Source organism: Bos indicus, chromosome 2 (assembly GCF_029378745.1).
Source record: "Bos indicus isolate NIAB-ARS_2022 breed Sahiwal x Tharparkar chromosome 2, NIAB-ARS_B.indTharparkar_mat_pri_1.0, whole genome shotgun sequence".
Lineage (NCBI taxonomy): Eukaryota > Metazoa > Chordata > Mammalia > Artiodactyla > Bovidae > Bos > Bos indicus.
In genome coordinates this window covers 39,436,780-39,447,676 of record NC_091761.1, presented here as the reverse complement: position 1 = coordinate 39,447,676, position 10,897 = coordinate 39,436,780, and the positions used below count along the sequence as shown (strand labels likewise).

At 35.2% G+C, this 10,897-nt stretch overlaps 1 pseudogene; it reads right to left on the bottom strand.

The window, feature by feature from the left end:
* Window positions 1–3,713: 3,713 nt before the first annotated feature.
* Window positions 3,714–4,760, bottom strand: LOC109575304 (kelch-like protein 7 pseudogene; annotated as a pseudogene).
* Between the last annotated feature and the right edge of the window lie 6,137 nt (window positions 4,761–10,897).

Below are 10,897 nucleotides of genomic sequence, written 5' to 3'. Positions count from 1 at the left end.
TAGCTATTATTCAAATCTTTAAGGATTTGAAGGGATTATCCATCTCTCTGAAGGGCCTGAGATCCCATTTGCTTAAAATACAGCAATAAGATGTAATACATCCATAGCACCATTCTTTGAGAGCTCTGTAACCCATGCCATTGATCCTTAAAATATCCTTAAAATATCCCTGCTCGGTATGACTAGCAATATTCACTTTGGCTTCTGCAAAATAGAGATAATGAGGCAAAGAAAGTAAAAATCTCTTTCTTATAGTTAGTTATTTCTTAAACTACTCACTTTGTTATGATGCAATTAGAAAATATATCATTATCAGGACTAGGAAATAGTGATTAATATTTTAGAAAGTTACATGAAGAATACTGTAAAATATAACTATCTTGTAAAATATAACTGTTTTTGGGTAAAAGAACGGAGAGGCTTAGAGGTAAAGGTCATGTGAACAAAACCAACATGACTACCATAACTTCAAGAGTCCATCCTTTTCTCTTTTAGTGACATAAGCATTTTGACTAACATCCTCAATTTCTTCAGGGATAATGATGCTTGTTGATAGGAGCTTTTTAAAGATAACTTTGTATCGGTACAGAATTAAATGTCATCTTTACTAGTGCGCTGTCTTCCAGATCCCTTTCCTGATTTCTACTGTATTTATTCTTAATAAGGGCTAAAATGGGTTAAATCAGTAGAACTTCCCCTAGAAATGGCTCAATTTAATACAGCTTCTCTTAGATGACAAAATAACTGGTTGTAAAGTGGGAATATCCCTATTCTCTACTGTTTTATTTAGTTGATTCAAAATAACTGGTTATATTGGTAGATTAATTACTTTCTGCCTGAGATTAAGTGAAAGTATAAATAGAAAGAAATGTTAGCTCAGTTCACTTTGGGTTGACAGTATGTTGATTAGGCGCACACATACCATTATCATTTGAATAAGGTCTCTCAGTCATTTCTTTGGTTTAATGTGCTCTAAAAAGAATAGTTGGGTTCATTTTGTTTAGCTGATGCAGCAGTTTTTGCAATGTGTTTTAGTTTCTGATTTGCAGTTTTCTACCTGTTGGTTGGAATTAACCAGACTATTCTTGTTAGTATTTCTTTTTCTTAATTTCTCTTTTTATTCACTTCTTACAGTTTGGGATATTTTCATTTGCTTAACTTTCAGTATATACATGCAGAGTTTTAAGAGTGATATTAAGGTTTTGGTTATTTTTTTAATGGCATAACTGTGCAAAGTTGGTGGGTTTTTTTTTTTTTTTCCCCTCTTTCTATTTTACTCAGTTGCAGATGAGCTGAAAAGAAGCAGATGTTTGGTGTCAGTGATTTTTTTAAAAAGCAATTCTCACTTAAAAGATTTTAAAAAATCTTTTTTTAAATACAAAAAGGAATAAGATATTTAAACCTTTCTAACATTTTTTGACTATAGAATCTCTTTATGAAAGTTTACATATCCAGATTTATTGCTTTGGATATTTCTTCCTTCGTATTTAACTGAGGATAGATTTAGTGGATCAGAATATAAAACTGCTTAATTCTGACAGATAGGCATATTGATTTCTCTTTGTTTCTGTTGCTCAAAGAAAGTCTGCCTAAGCCATTAATTCTGTAAGTCTTTAAATTCACTGAAGGTATTTAAGTGCACAAGCACTTTGTGGTTTATTTTGGTTTATTGTTACTTAATAAAAGTAAATAAAAGACAACATAATACAAACAAAATGTTCAATTCTTAAGCATTTTTTTCTTTTGGTGCCAAAATTCAAAGTTCTTTTCAAATTAGGGCAATAACCTTGACTAAATTATTTGCTAAGTTGTTTAAAAATAAAATAAGCAGAAGGAAAAAATATACATATATTCATTTTTATTTTATAAAATATGTATGTAGATGTATATTCACACATAAATACATTTAAAGGTGCATGTTAATTCTAGCTTTCTTCAACAACAGGATGGTACATTAACACAATGGCATGTTCATGAGTCATCACAATGACAAAATTGTAGGATTTACATGCTTCCTCCATCCAAGTAGCAAAACATACTGGCTTAAAATACTCTCATTTAATTTAAACATCATATAACACCTGTACAAGAAGTGGTGTAGGTAGATACAAATTCTTATTTGTACTTAAGAGGAGGATACTTTGTTAGTTTTTGGCATAGCTAATAGTAGATTATGACTATCAAATCACCTAAGGCCATGGCAAAATACAGTAACATTCAGTAGAAATAATTCACAGAGGTCAACATGCTTAAATCTAAGATAACATTCTTATTATGCTTCTCTTTAGATATTGAAATTAATTTGTATGGTAAAAGATTAGTGTTGGAAATGCATGAGTGCATGCTTACACTTCAGTCATGTCCGACTCTTTGATACCTTATGGGCTGTAGTCCACCAGGCTCCTCTGTCCATGGGATTCTCCAGGCAAGAACACTGGAGTGGGTTGCCATGCCCTTCTGCAAGGGATCTTCCTGACCCAGGGACTGAACCCAAGTCTCCTGAGTCTCTTGCATTGGCAGGTGATTCTTTACAGGTAATGGAGCTGATTTGAATATTTGGGGCTATCAGGATACCTTCCCTTTCTTTATGTAATGAGGAAAAGCCTATGACAATTTTATGTTCCAAACTTTAAGGGAAATTCAAGGACAGCTTGCCTTTTCCTCTTATAAGTTATTTTATTTCAAATAAAGTGACCACCAGAATGATAGCTTAAGCCAGCCAGTCCCAGTGAAGTTGCTCAGTCATGTCCAACTCTTTGCAATCCCAACGACTGTAGCCTACCAGGTTCCACCATCCATGGGATTTTCCAGGCAAGAATACTGGAGTGGGTTGCCATTTCCTTCTCCAAAGCCAGCCAATATACTACTATTCGCTACTTTGTTAGTTTTTGGCATAGCTAATAGTAGTATAATAGTACAATAATACAGTGGGGAAGGGGAAGAGGAGGCTCAGCAGCATTCATGAAAAGACGACAAGAACAGTATCATTTCAATTCAAATATAACAACCCAAGATTTCTACTACTTTATCTACTTATCTACTAGAAAAAAATTAATATTTTTTATTATCATCTTTCAATCAGCAGTTAATATAAATATTTGCTGCTTCTCATGAGTGATATCCAAGGAATATCTAAAGACAACACTATAGGGATACTGCTTAATTCTAGATAATTCAATTAAGTAGTACTGCTTAAATTGTCTCTTTGAAGGAGATCAATTAAGTGAAAATAATCATTTGGGACAGGTATAGGACACATATCAATGGGTTCCATTAATGATAGTTAAAACCATTTTAACATCTCCAATAATATTAAATTCAAGAATTTTAAAACAATTCCTATACAGTATTTATTATTAAGCAGTCTACTTGAAATGGAAAATGAAATAATGTTCACTTTGGAAATTCAAGGTAAATAATAATTTATAGAGAAATCAGCCTCCTGACTTTTAATATTAGAAATAATAAAGACAATCAACTTATATTAAAATATTAAATAAGAGTAAATGGTGAAAATTTTTAAGATGTAGTTTTAGCAAAAAGAAAGGAGAGGGTGGAACTTCCAACAGAAATATTTAATAAATATTATAATGGAGTGCTAATAGTGTTAACATTAGGAAATGAGTAATAATTGATGGAATAAGAATTTTTATTGGTAGTTATATCCTCAATTATTTAAATTTTTCCACTATAAGTCTAAGAATTTGTGAGTATACAGAAGAGCACCAAGTATGTGCCATTTATAAGAGCAAAGCAAGACATGAAATGAGATTTCTGAAGTTACAGTCTCATTTCCAGGCTTGTGCAGCACACTCATCTTTTTTCAACTTTGGGTTAAAATATCTACAAGACTGTGGTTGGGAGCCTCCAAACAGGGCTATGCGGTAGTCATGTTTCTTCCTTCTGGGCCTTGTGCCATCTACCAGTTCTTCTCGATCCTCTGGAGAAAGGGGATGATACCTCATGCCAATTATCACCATCTTAAGACATTCGGGATTGTCTTGAATAAGTGGTTCAGCTTGTACTGTTTTACTTAAGAAATTCTTTAAGAGGAAACCTGACTTTAGCAAGGATGTCAACCATAAAAGGCTGGCGATTAGGTTCATCATATTTCAACCACCTGACTGCAGCATCATAAACCTGATCCTCTGCTCTCACAGTCAGAGTGTCCTGGTTGAGGAGATGTGTAACTCGCTTGACATCAAGTTGTAGAAATTCATCAGTTTTATAAACTTCAGTAAAATGCTGATGAATAAAGTAATCTGCAGTTGCTTTCAATTCAGGACAGTCTAGACACTCTGCTAATACACTTATACTAAGACAGTTTGAAGCATCAACTTGTTCTTCAAAAAATCAACACAGATTTTCTTCACAGGTTCAATCTGGTACTGATTTGCTGCATCTAACAAGGACTGAACATTGTTGCTATTCACAGAAATTCTAGCTGTATAAGCAAATTCCACAAGTTGTTCAATAATGTCAGGTTCGGCATCTTTGAGCTCCACTTCAAAGGACTTTGATTCAAGCATGTTAGTTGTGAACATTAAGTTAAAAAAATGACTGGCTGCAGCAAGGACAACACGATGAGCAGGTATCTTTCTCTCCTGGACCATAAGGATCACATCACACAGTGTTTTCTTTGGATTTGTGTGGCTTGTCAACAAGGTTCTGCAATCAGTCCCTCCCAGCGTGAATTCAAGTTGACCCTGGGTACAGATCCCTGGGTAGACTGTGGATTCAACTATAGCTGGGTGGTGGATTTAAATCACTGTTTCCGCATGTTATTCATGACGCCCATGAAACCGGCCATCCATTTGGCTTCCTCTCCAGCAGCAAGTTTCTTCTCGGTCTTCTTCTTGCTGCTCTTCTCTACTTCAGAGGCTGCCATCCTCCTTCGGTCAGCGCGGCTCACGCCCGGGACTTGACGGGCCGGGCGAGGGGTTGTACTCTCCAGGCACGCTGGGGCTTGTGTTCACTAAACCACCGAGGCTGGGAGAGTGGCTGGCTCTTCCACCCTGCCTGCGAACGCGCGGGGACACCGCAGCCCTTGCAGTAGGGCAAGGCCAGATGACCCGCTCAGAAGATCGCTGTAAAGCGATGTACTCGCTGGGCTGTGTCTCCAGCAGAACTGGAGCCCGGAGGAGGAGCCTGCGCCCAAATAAGAATTTGTATCTACCTACACCACTTCTTGTAGTGACTCCAAAGGAGCTTTATTTTCACAGAAGGAGATACAGGTAGAAAAAATTCAAAATCACAGGTGGTCTAAGAAATGCTATAATGTCTTTGCTATAATGATTCATTCAATAATAATTCAGCTTAAAATTCCAATAAATAAATGTGATTACTCCAATTCTGAGAGTAGAAGGAAATACCATGCTGTAAAAAAAAAAAAAAAGGCAAGAAATTAACAAGTGATAAACTATTATTAACTAAAAGTACAAATTTTGTTTAAATTTCATGAAATTTTATGCTAGTCTCCATTATTTATTTTCATACCTTATTTGAGATTCCACACTCTAGCTGCATTGAGCAACTTCAGCTGCATACAACAAATTCTGAAAAATTTTCTTTTCATCTTTATTCTGTTACAAATATTTTCTAATTTTCCTTTTCATGGCTTCCTAGATACACTCATCATTTAAAAGTGGGCATTTCTAAATACATGGGGTTTTTAATATCTTTGATATTAATTTATCATTCTGATATTAATTTCTCATTTAAATGCTTTCTTCTCTGCAATCACCCTCTGTGTTTTTTAGTCTCTTAACTTTAGTGAGGCTTTCAATGGCTAAGTCAAAGTTCTCTCTTGGTAAATGTCACTTTGTACTTGAAAATATGTGGGTTATTTTAAAGTATCTTTTGATACTGATTTCTAACAATTCTACAGCGATAAGAGAACAGACTGTATGATTTCAATACCTTTAGACCATGAAGTTTTTGCACCTTGTTTTATAGCACTGGATATGTTCCAGCGTCTCCTGGTTTATAGTCTACAGGAACTTGAATAGAAATTGTGTCCTGCTGTTGTATGAAAATTGTATAAATCTTAGTTATGTTGAATTGGTTCATAGTGCTTTTCAGGTCTACAATACACTTCTACTCTTCTGTCTATTCATTCTATTAATTTTTGAGAGCTTGATGTGGAAACTCCAACTAAAACTTCTAAAGAATGATACTGAAGCTGAAGCTCCAATACTTTGGCAACTGATGTGAAGAGCCAACTCATTAGAAAAGACCCTGATGGTGGGGAAGATTGAAGACAGGAGGAGAAGGGGACGAGAGAGGATGGGATGGTTGAATGGCATCACTGACTCAATGGACATGGTTTGAACAAACTCCAGGAGTCAGTGAAGGACAGAGAAGCCTGGTGTGCTGCAGTCCATGGGGTTGCAAAGAGTCAGACATGATGCGTGATTGAACAATGAACAGCAACAATATATAATGGAACTATATGTAACTTTGTTCTGTATTTTCCAAGTCTCCTATAAATGTGTTATTATACTTCCATAATTTAAAAAATAAAAAAATTTAAATGTGATTACTGAAATATTTTTTGAAAAATGATAATACTTTTTTGTTATCTAAGTTTAGGGAAAATCTAATAATCTCTGCTGCTGATTCTAACAAATATTTATCAATCTTTCAAAATTCTTGTCATTAGAATTTTATAAAGAATGAATAATAAGTCCAGTTCATTTGTTGAGTGGTTATCTGAGCATGGTGCTATTCTAAAGGCTTTATAAAAGTTCAACTAAAAGCATAGGACTTGATCCCATTTTAGAGGAACCGATTGTTTCCCAAGAGTTTAGAGAGTCTTCCTGTCTGAAAGAAATCACCTGATCCAGTGGAGCAGCTTTAATTTTTTTTTTTCTTATATGTAGTTTCTCCTGACTGTAAAAATAGTATATGCCCTTTATGCAAAATTGGTAAAATTTTATTCATAATAATCCCTCTTGGAGGTAACTGTGGTTATCATTTTAGGAGATGCTTTTTTTCCCTTCTTTTGTTCTTTTCATTCCTCTTTATTCTTCCATCTTTCCCCTCCCCTTTCCTTTCCCCCTCTTTTCCTCTCCCTTCACCTCCCTACATATAATGTTCTTTTATTTTCAATTAACTTTCTGAAAAATTTCCCCAGGTCTTGTTTACATGTGTAGGTTGCTTTCTGTGTATTTTTAAAATTTTGTGTAATATGTTGTCAAGTAATCAGTATACCTTATTCTAGGTACCAGCTTCTTTTCAGTAGGTATGCACTTTGTCATCCTGGGGTGTCAGTAACAGAGATTATTCTGGGTTAAGAATGTTCAGAAATTGTTGTGATCACATGATGGTTGTTGTACCATGGGAAGTAGGCTGTCGATGGTGCCTAGCTCCTACTCAACTAGCGCAATGTGTGGTTATCTTTCAGAGATGAATACAACGATTTTTGAAACATGACATCTACTTGTTTTGAAGCAAATTGGGAGCGTCCTTGAACATACAAAGAATTTTGTTGAGTCAAAGTGTAAAGTAGTTTCTATCAGTCAAGTTGATGTTAAAAAAGTGTGTACAGATATTGGGTAACCAAATACCTGAACCATCGTGATTACTATACTATTGTCTTTTAGTGTCAAACTCACACTTTAATACTCTGCTTTTTTATGCTGAAGTTGAACTCTTTTGCTAGTTGGTCCCCATTATGCTTTGCCAAAAACAGGCACTGGAGAAAATCTGGAAATCTGGATGGGTAAAAAAAAACTTACTCTTTCCTGTTTGCTTCTGATTCCAGTCACCCTGGTAGTGACAGTGGGTTCTACAAGTAGCGGTCGATTGCAGTTTGCAATTTTTCTGTGCCATTAAAATCAGCCTCATTACATTCCTCTCAGAAAACTCAGCATCAGCCAGAATATGCTTCATCTTCAGAATACTGAGTCCCAGTCCAGTGGGACTCCTCTTTCAAGCTCTTAAACACCAGTACTAGCTGAGAAGTACTCTGTCCTCAAAGATCTAACTTTTGGTTCCACAGGCTCCCTTCTAGCACCTGAGCTTTAAAGATTCCATTTGGTCCACAAGCCTACATTTAACCACAGAAAGTGTTTCCCTTTTGCCTTTTTAGTTTTCTGTAAGCTGTTTAACAGTTGTTTAATTTTTTTCTATTAAAATAATTGAGGTAGTTTTTGAATCCTCAAAAAACTCTGACTTATGCAGTGATAGTTGAAGATAATAAAATGTATGGCATAACTCAAGCTACATGAATTAAAGAAGAGATGGGGCTAAGAGACAAATGTAGAGGACAGAGGACAGTTTGTCTGTGAGGAAAATCGGAGAGATAAAAAGCGAACTAGTATAGTAACAGTTGAAAGAGGTCCAAGGAGTCATCGGTGGTGCCATGTGGCAGAATACCCAACTAGATAAGAATAAACTTATTTTCTGGAAGTCTATATCCTTGATGAGCCTATTACACTGAAGGTGGGAAATTGGTTTCAGGACCTCCATGGAAGATGCTTGAAAGATGTTTAAGTTTCTTATATAAATTGGTATAGTATATGCATATAACCTATACACATTCACAGAAAAATAAAATTATAGGCCAATAACCTAAGTAATATTTGACATAGATGAAAAAATCAATATTAGCAAACTAAATTCAATAATACATTATAAAGATCATGCAAGACAATCAAGTAGAATTCATTCCAGTATTGCAAGGATGGTTTAACATTTACAAATCAATCAATATGATACACAGCATTAACAAAATAATCATATGATCATCTCAATAGATGCAGAAAAAGCATTTAACAAAATTCAACATCTATTTATGATAAAAATGCTCAATGAAGTCGGTATAGAAGAACCATATCTCAATATAGTAAAGGTTATGTATGATAAATGCACAGCTAACAAGGATGAGAAAATATAAAAGCTTTTTCTCTAAGATCAGGGACAAGAGAGGGTTGCTTACCTTTGTCGCTTTTATTCAAATAGTATTGGTGCTTTTGAATTGCAGTGCTAGAGAAGACTCTTGAGAGTCCCTTGGACTGCAAGATCAAACCAGTCAATCCCAAAGGAAATCAATTCTGAATATTCATTGGAAGGACTGATGCTGAAGCTGAAGCTCCAATCCTTTGGCTGCCTGACATGAAGAGCTGACTCATTGGAAAAGACCCTGATGCTAGGAAAGATTGAGGGCAGAAAGAGAAAGGGGCAACAGAGGGTGAGCTGGTTGGATGGCATCATTGACTCAAAGGACATGAATTTGAGCAAACTCAAGGAGATAGTGGAGGACAGAGGAGCCTGGCATGTTGCAGTCCATAGGGTTGCAAAGAGTCAGACATGACTTAGCAACTGAACAACAGCAACAACAATTGACGTTCTAGCCACAACAATTAGGCAGGAAAAAGAAATAAAAGTAATTCAAATTAAAAAAGAAATAAAATCTAACTCTTTGCAAATGACATGATACTATATATAGAAAACCCTGAAGACTCCACCAGGAAACTGTTACAACTAAAACATGAATTGAATACAGTTATAGAATACAAAATCATTCTACAGAAATCAGTGACATTTCTACACACCAATAACAAACTATCAGAGAAATGAAGGAAACAATTGCATGACACTTGCCTCAGAAAGAACAAAATATCTAGGAATAAATTTAACCAAAGAGGTGAAAGATCTGTACTTTGAAAACTATGAAACACTGAAGAAAGAAATTAAAGACAGCATAAATAAATGAAAATATATACAGTACTCATAGATTGGAAGAATCAATATTGTTAAAATGTCCATACTACTCAAAGCAATCTCTACAGATTGAGTCCAGTTCCTTCAAAATACCAATGGTGTTTTTCACAAAGCTGGCCCAATGTAAAGAGCAACTAGAACTCTCAAACATCCCTGTGGGAATATAAAATGGTACAAAAACTTAAGAAAATATTTTATCAATTTCTTGTAAACTTAAATACATGTTTATCACATGACATAACAATTCTACTCCTGGGTATTTAGCCAGAAGAAGTTAAAAAATAACAGGAAGACATATACAAATGTACATATATACATTTGTAAATGTACATATACAAAAGACATATACAAATAACAGGAAGACATATACAAATACAAGCAGCTTTCTTCATAATGGTGTGCTGTGCTGTGCTTAGTCACACAGTGTGTCCACTCTTTGTGACCCCATGGACTGTAGCCCACCAGGCTCCTCTGCCCATGGGATTCTCCAGGCAAGAAATCTGAAGTGGGTTGCCATGCCCTCCTCCAGGGGATCTTGCCAACTCAGGGATTGAACCCAGGTCTCCTGCATTCTCCTGCATTTCAGGTGGATTCTTTACCAATTGAACCACCAGGGAAGCCCCATAGCTAAAACCTATTAAAAACCCAAATACCCATTGACTGGTGAGTGGATACACAAAATGTTGTACATTCATATAATGAAATAGTATTCAATAATAAAAATGAGCAAAACTCTGATACACATCACTACCATAACAAAAAAAGGAAGATGCAGCAAAGTGTGTACTTAAGAGTTTGTTTATATCAAGTCCTAGGTGATTCAAAACTAATCTATATTGATAAATATAAGAGTAGTGGTTGCTTGGGCGAGTGGCATGAAATGGATTGAGTGCAAAGGGGTTGGAGGAAACTTTCTGGGTGATTCAAATATTCTATATCGTGATAGGGTTATGAGTTACACAGATTGTAAGGTATATACATTTGGCAAAACTCAATGACTTGTACACTTAAATTCAGTGTATTTAATTACACATACATTATTTTCAAGTTGGTAAAAAAATTGAAGCTATGAAAATCATGGTCATCCAAATACATTTAATTGTATGAATATTATCTCACAAACAAGTTTGTAGAGTTAGAGAACCTTTGAAATTCAATGCCGTCTTCAATT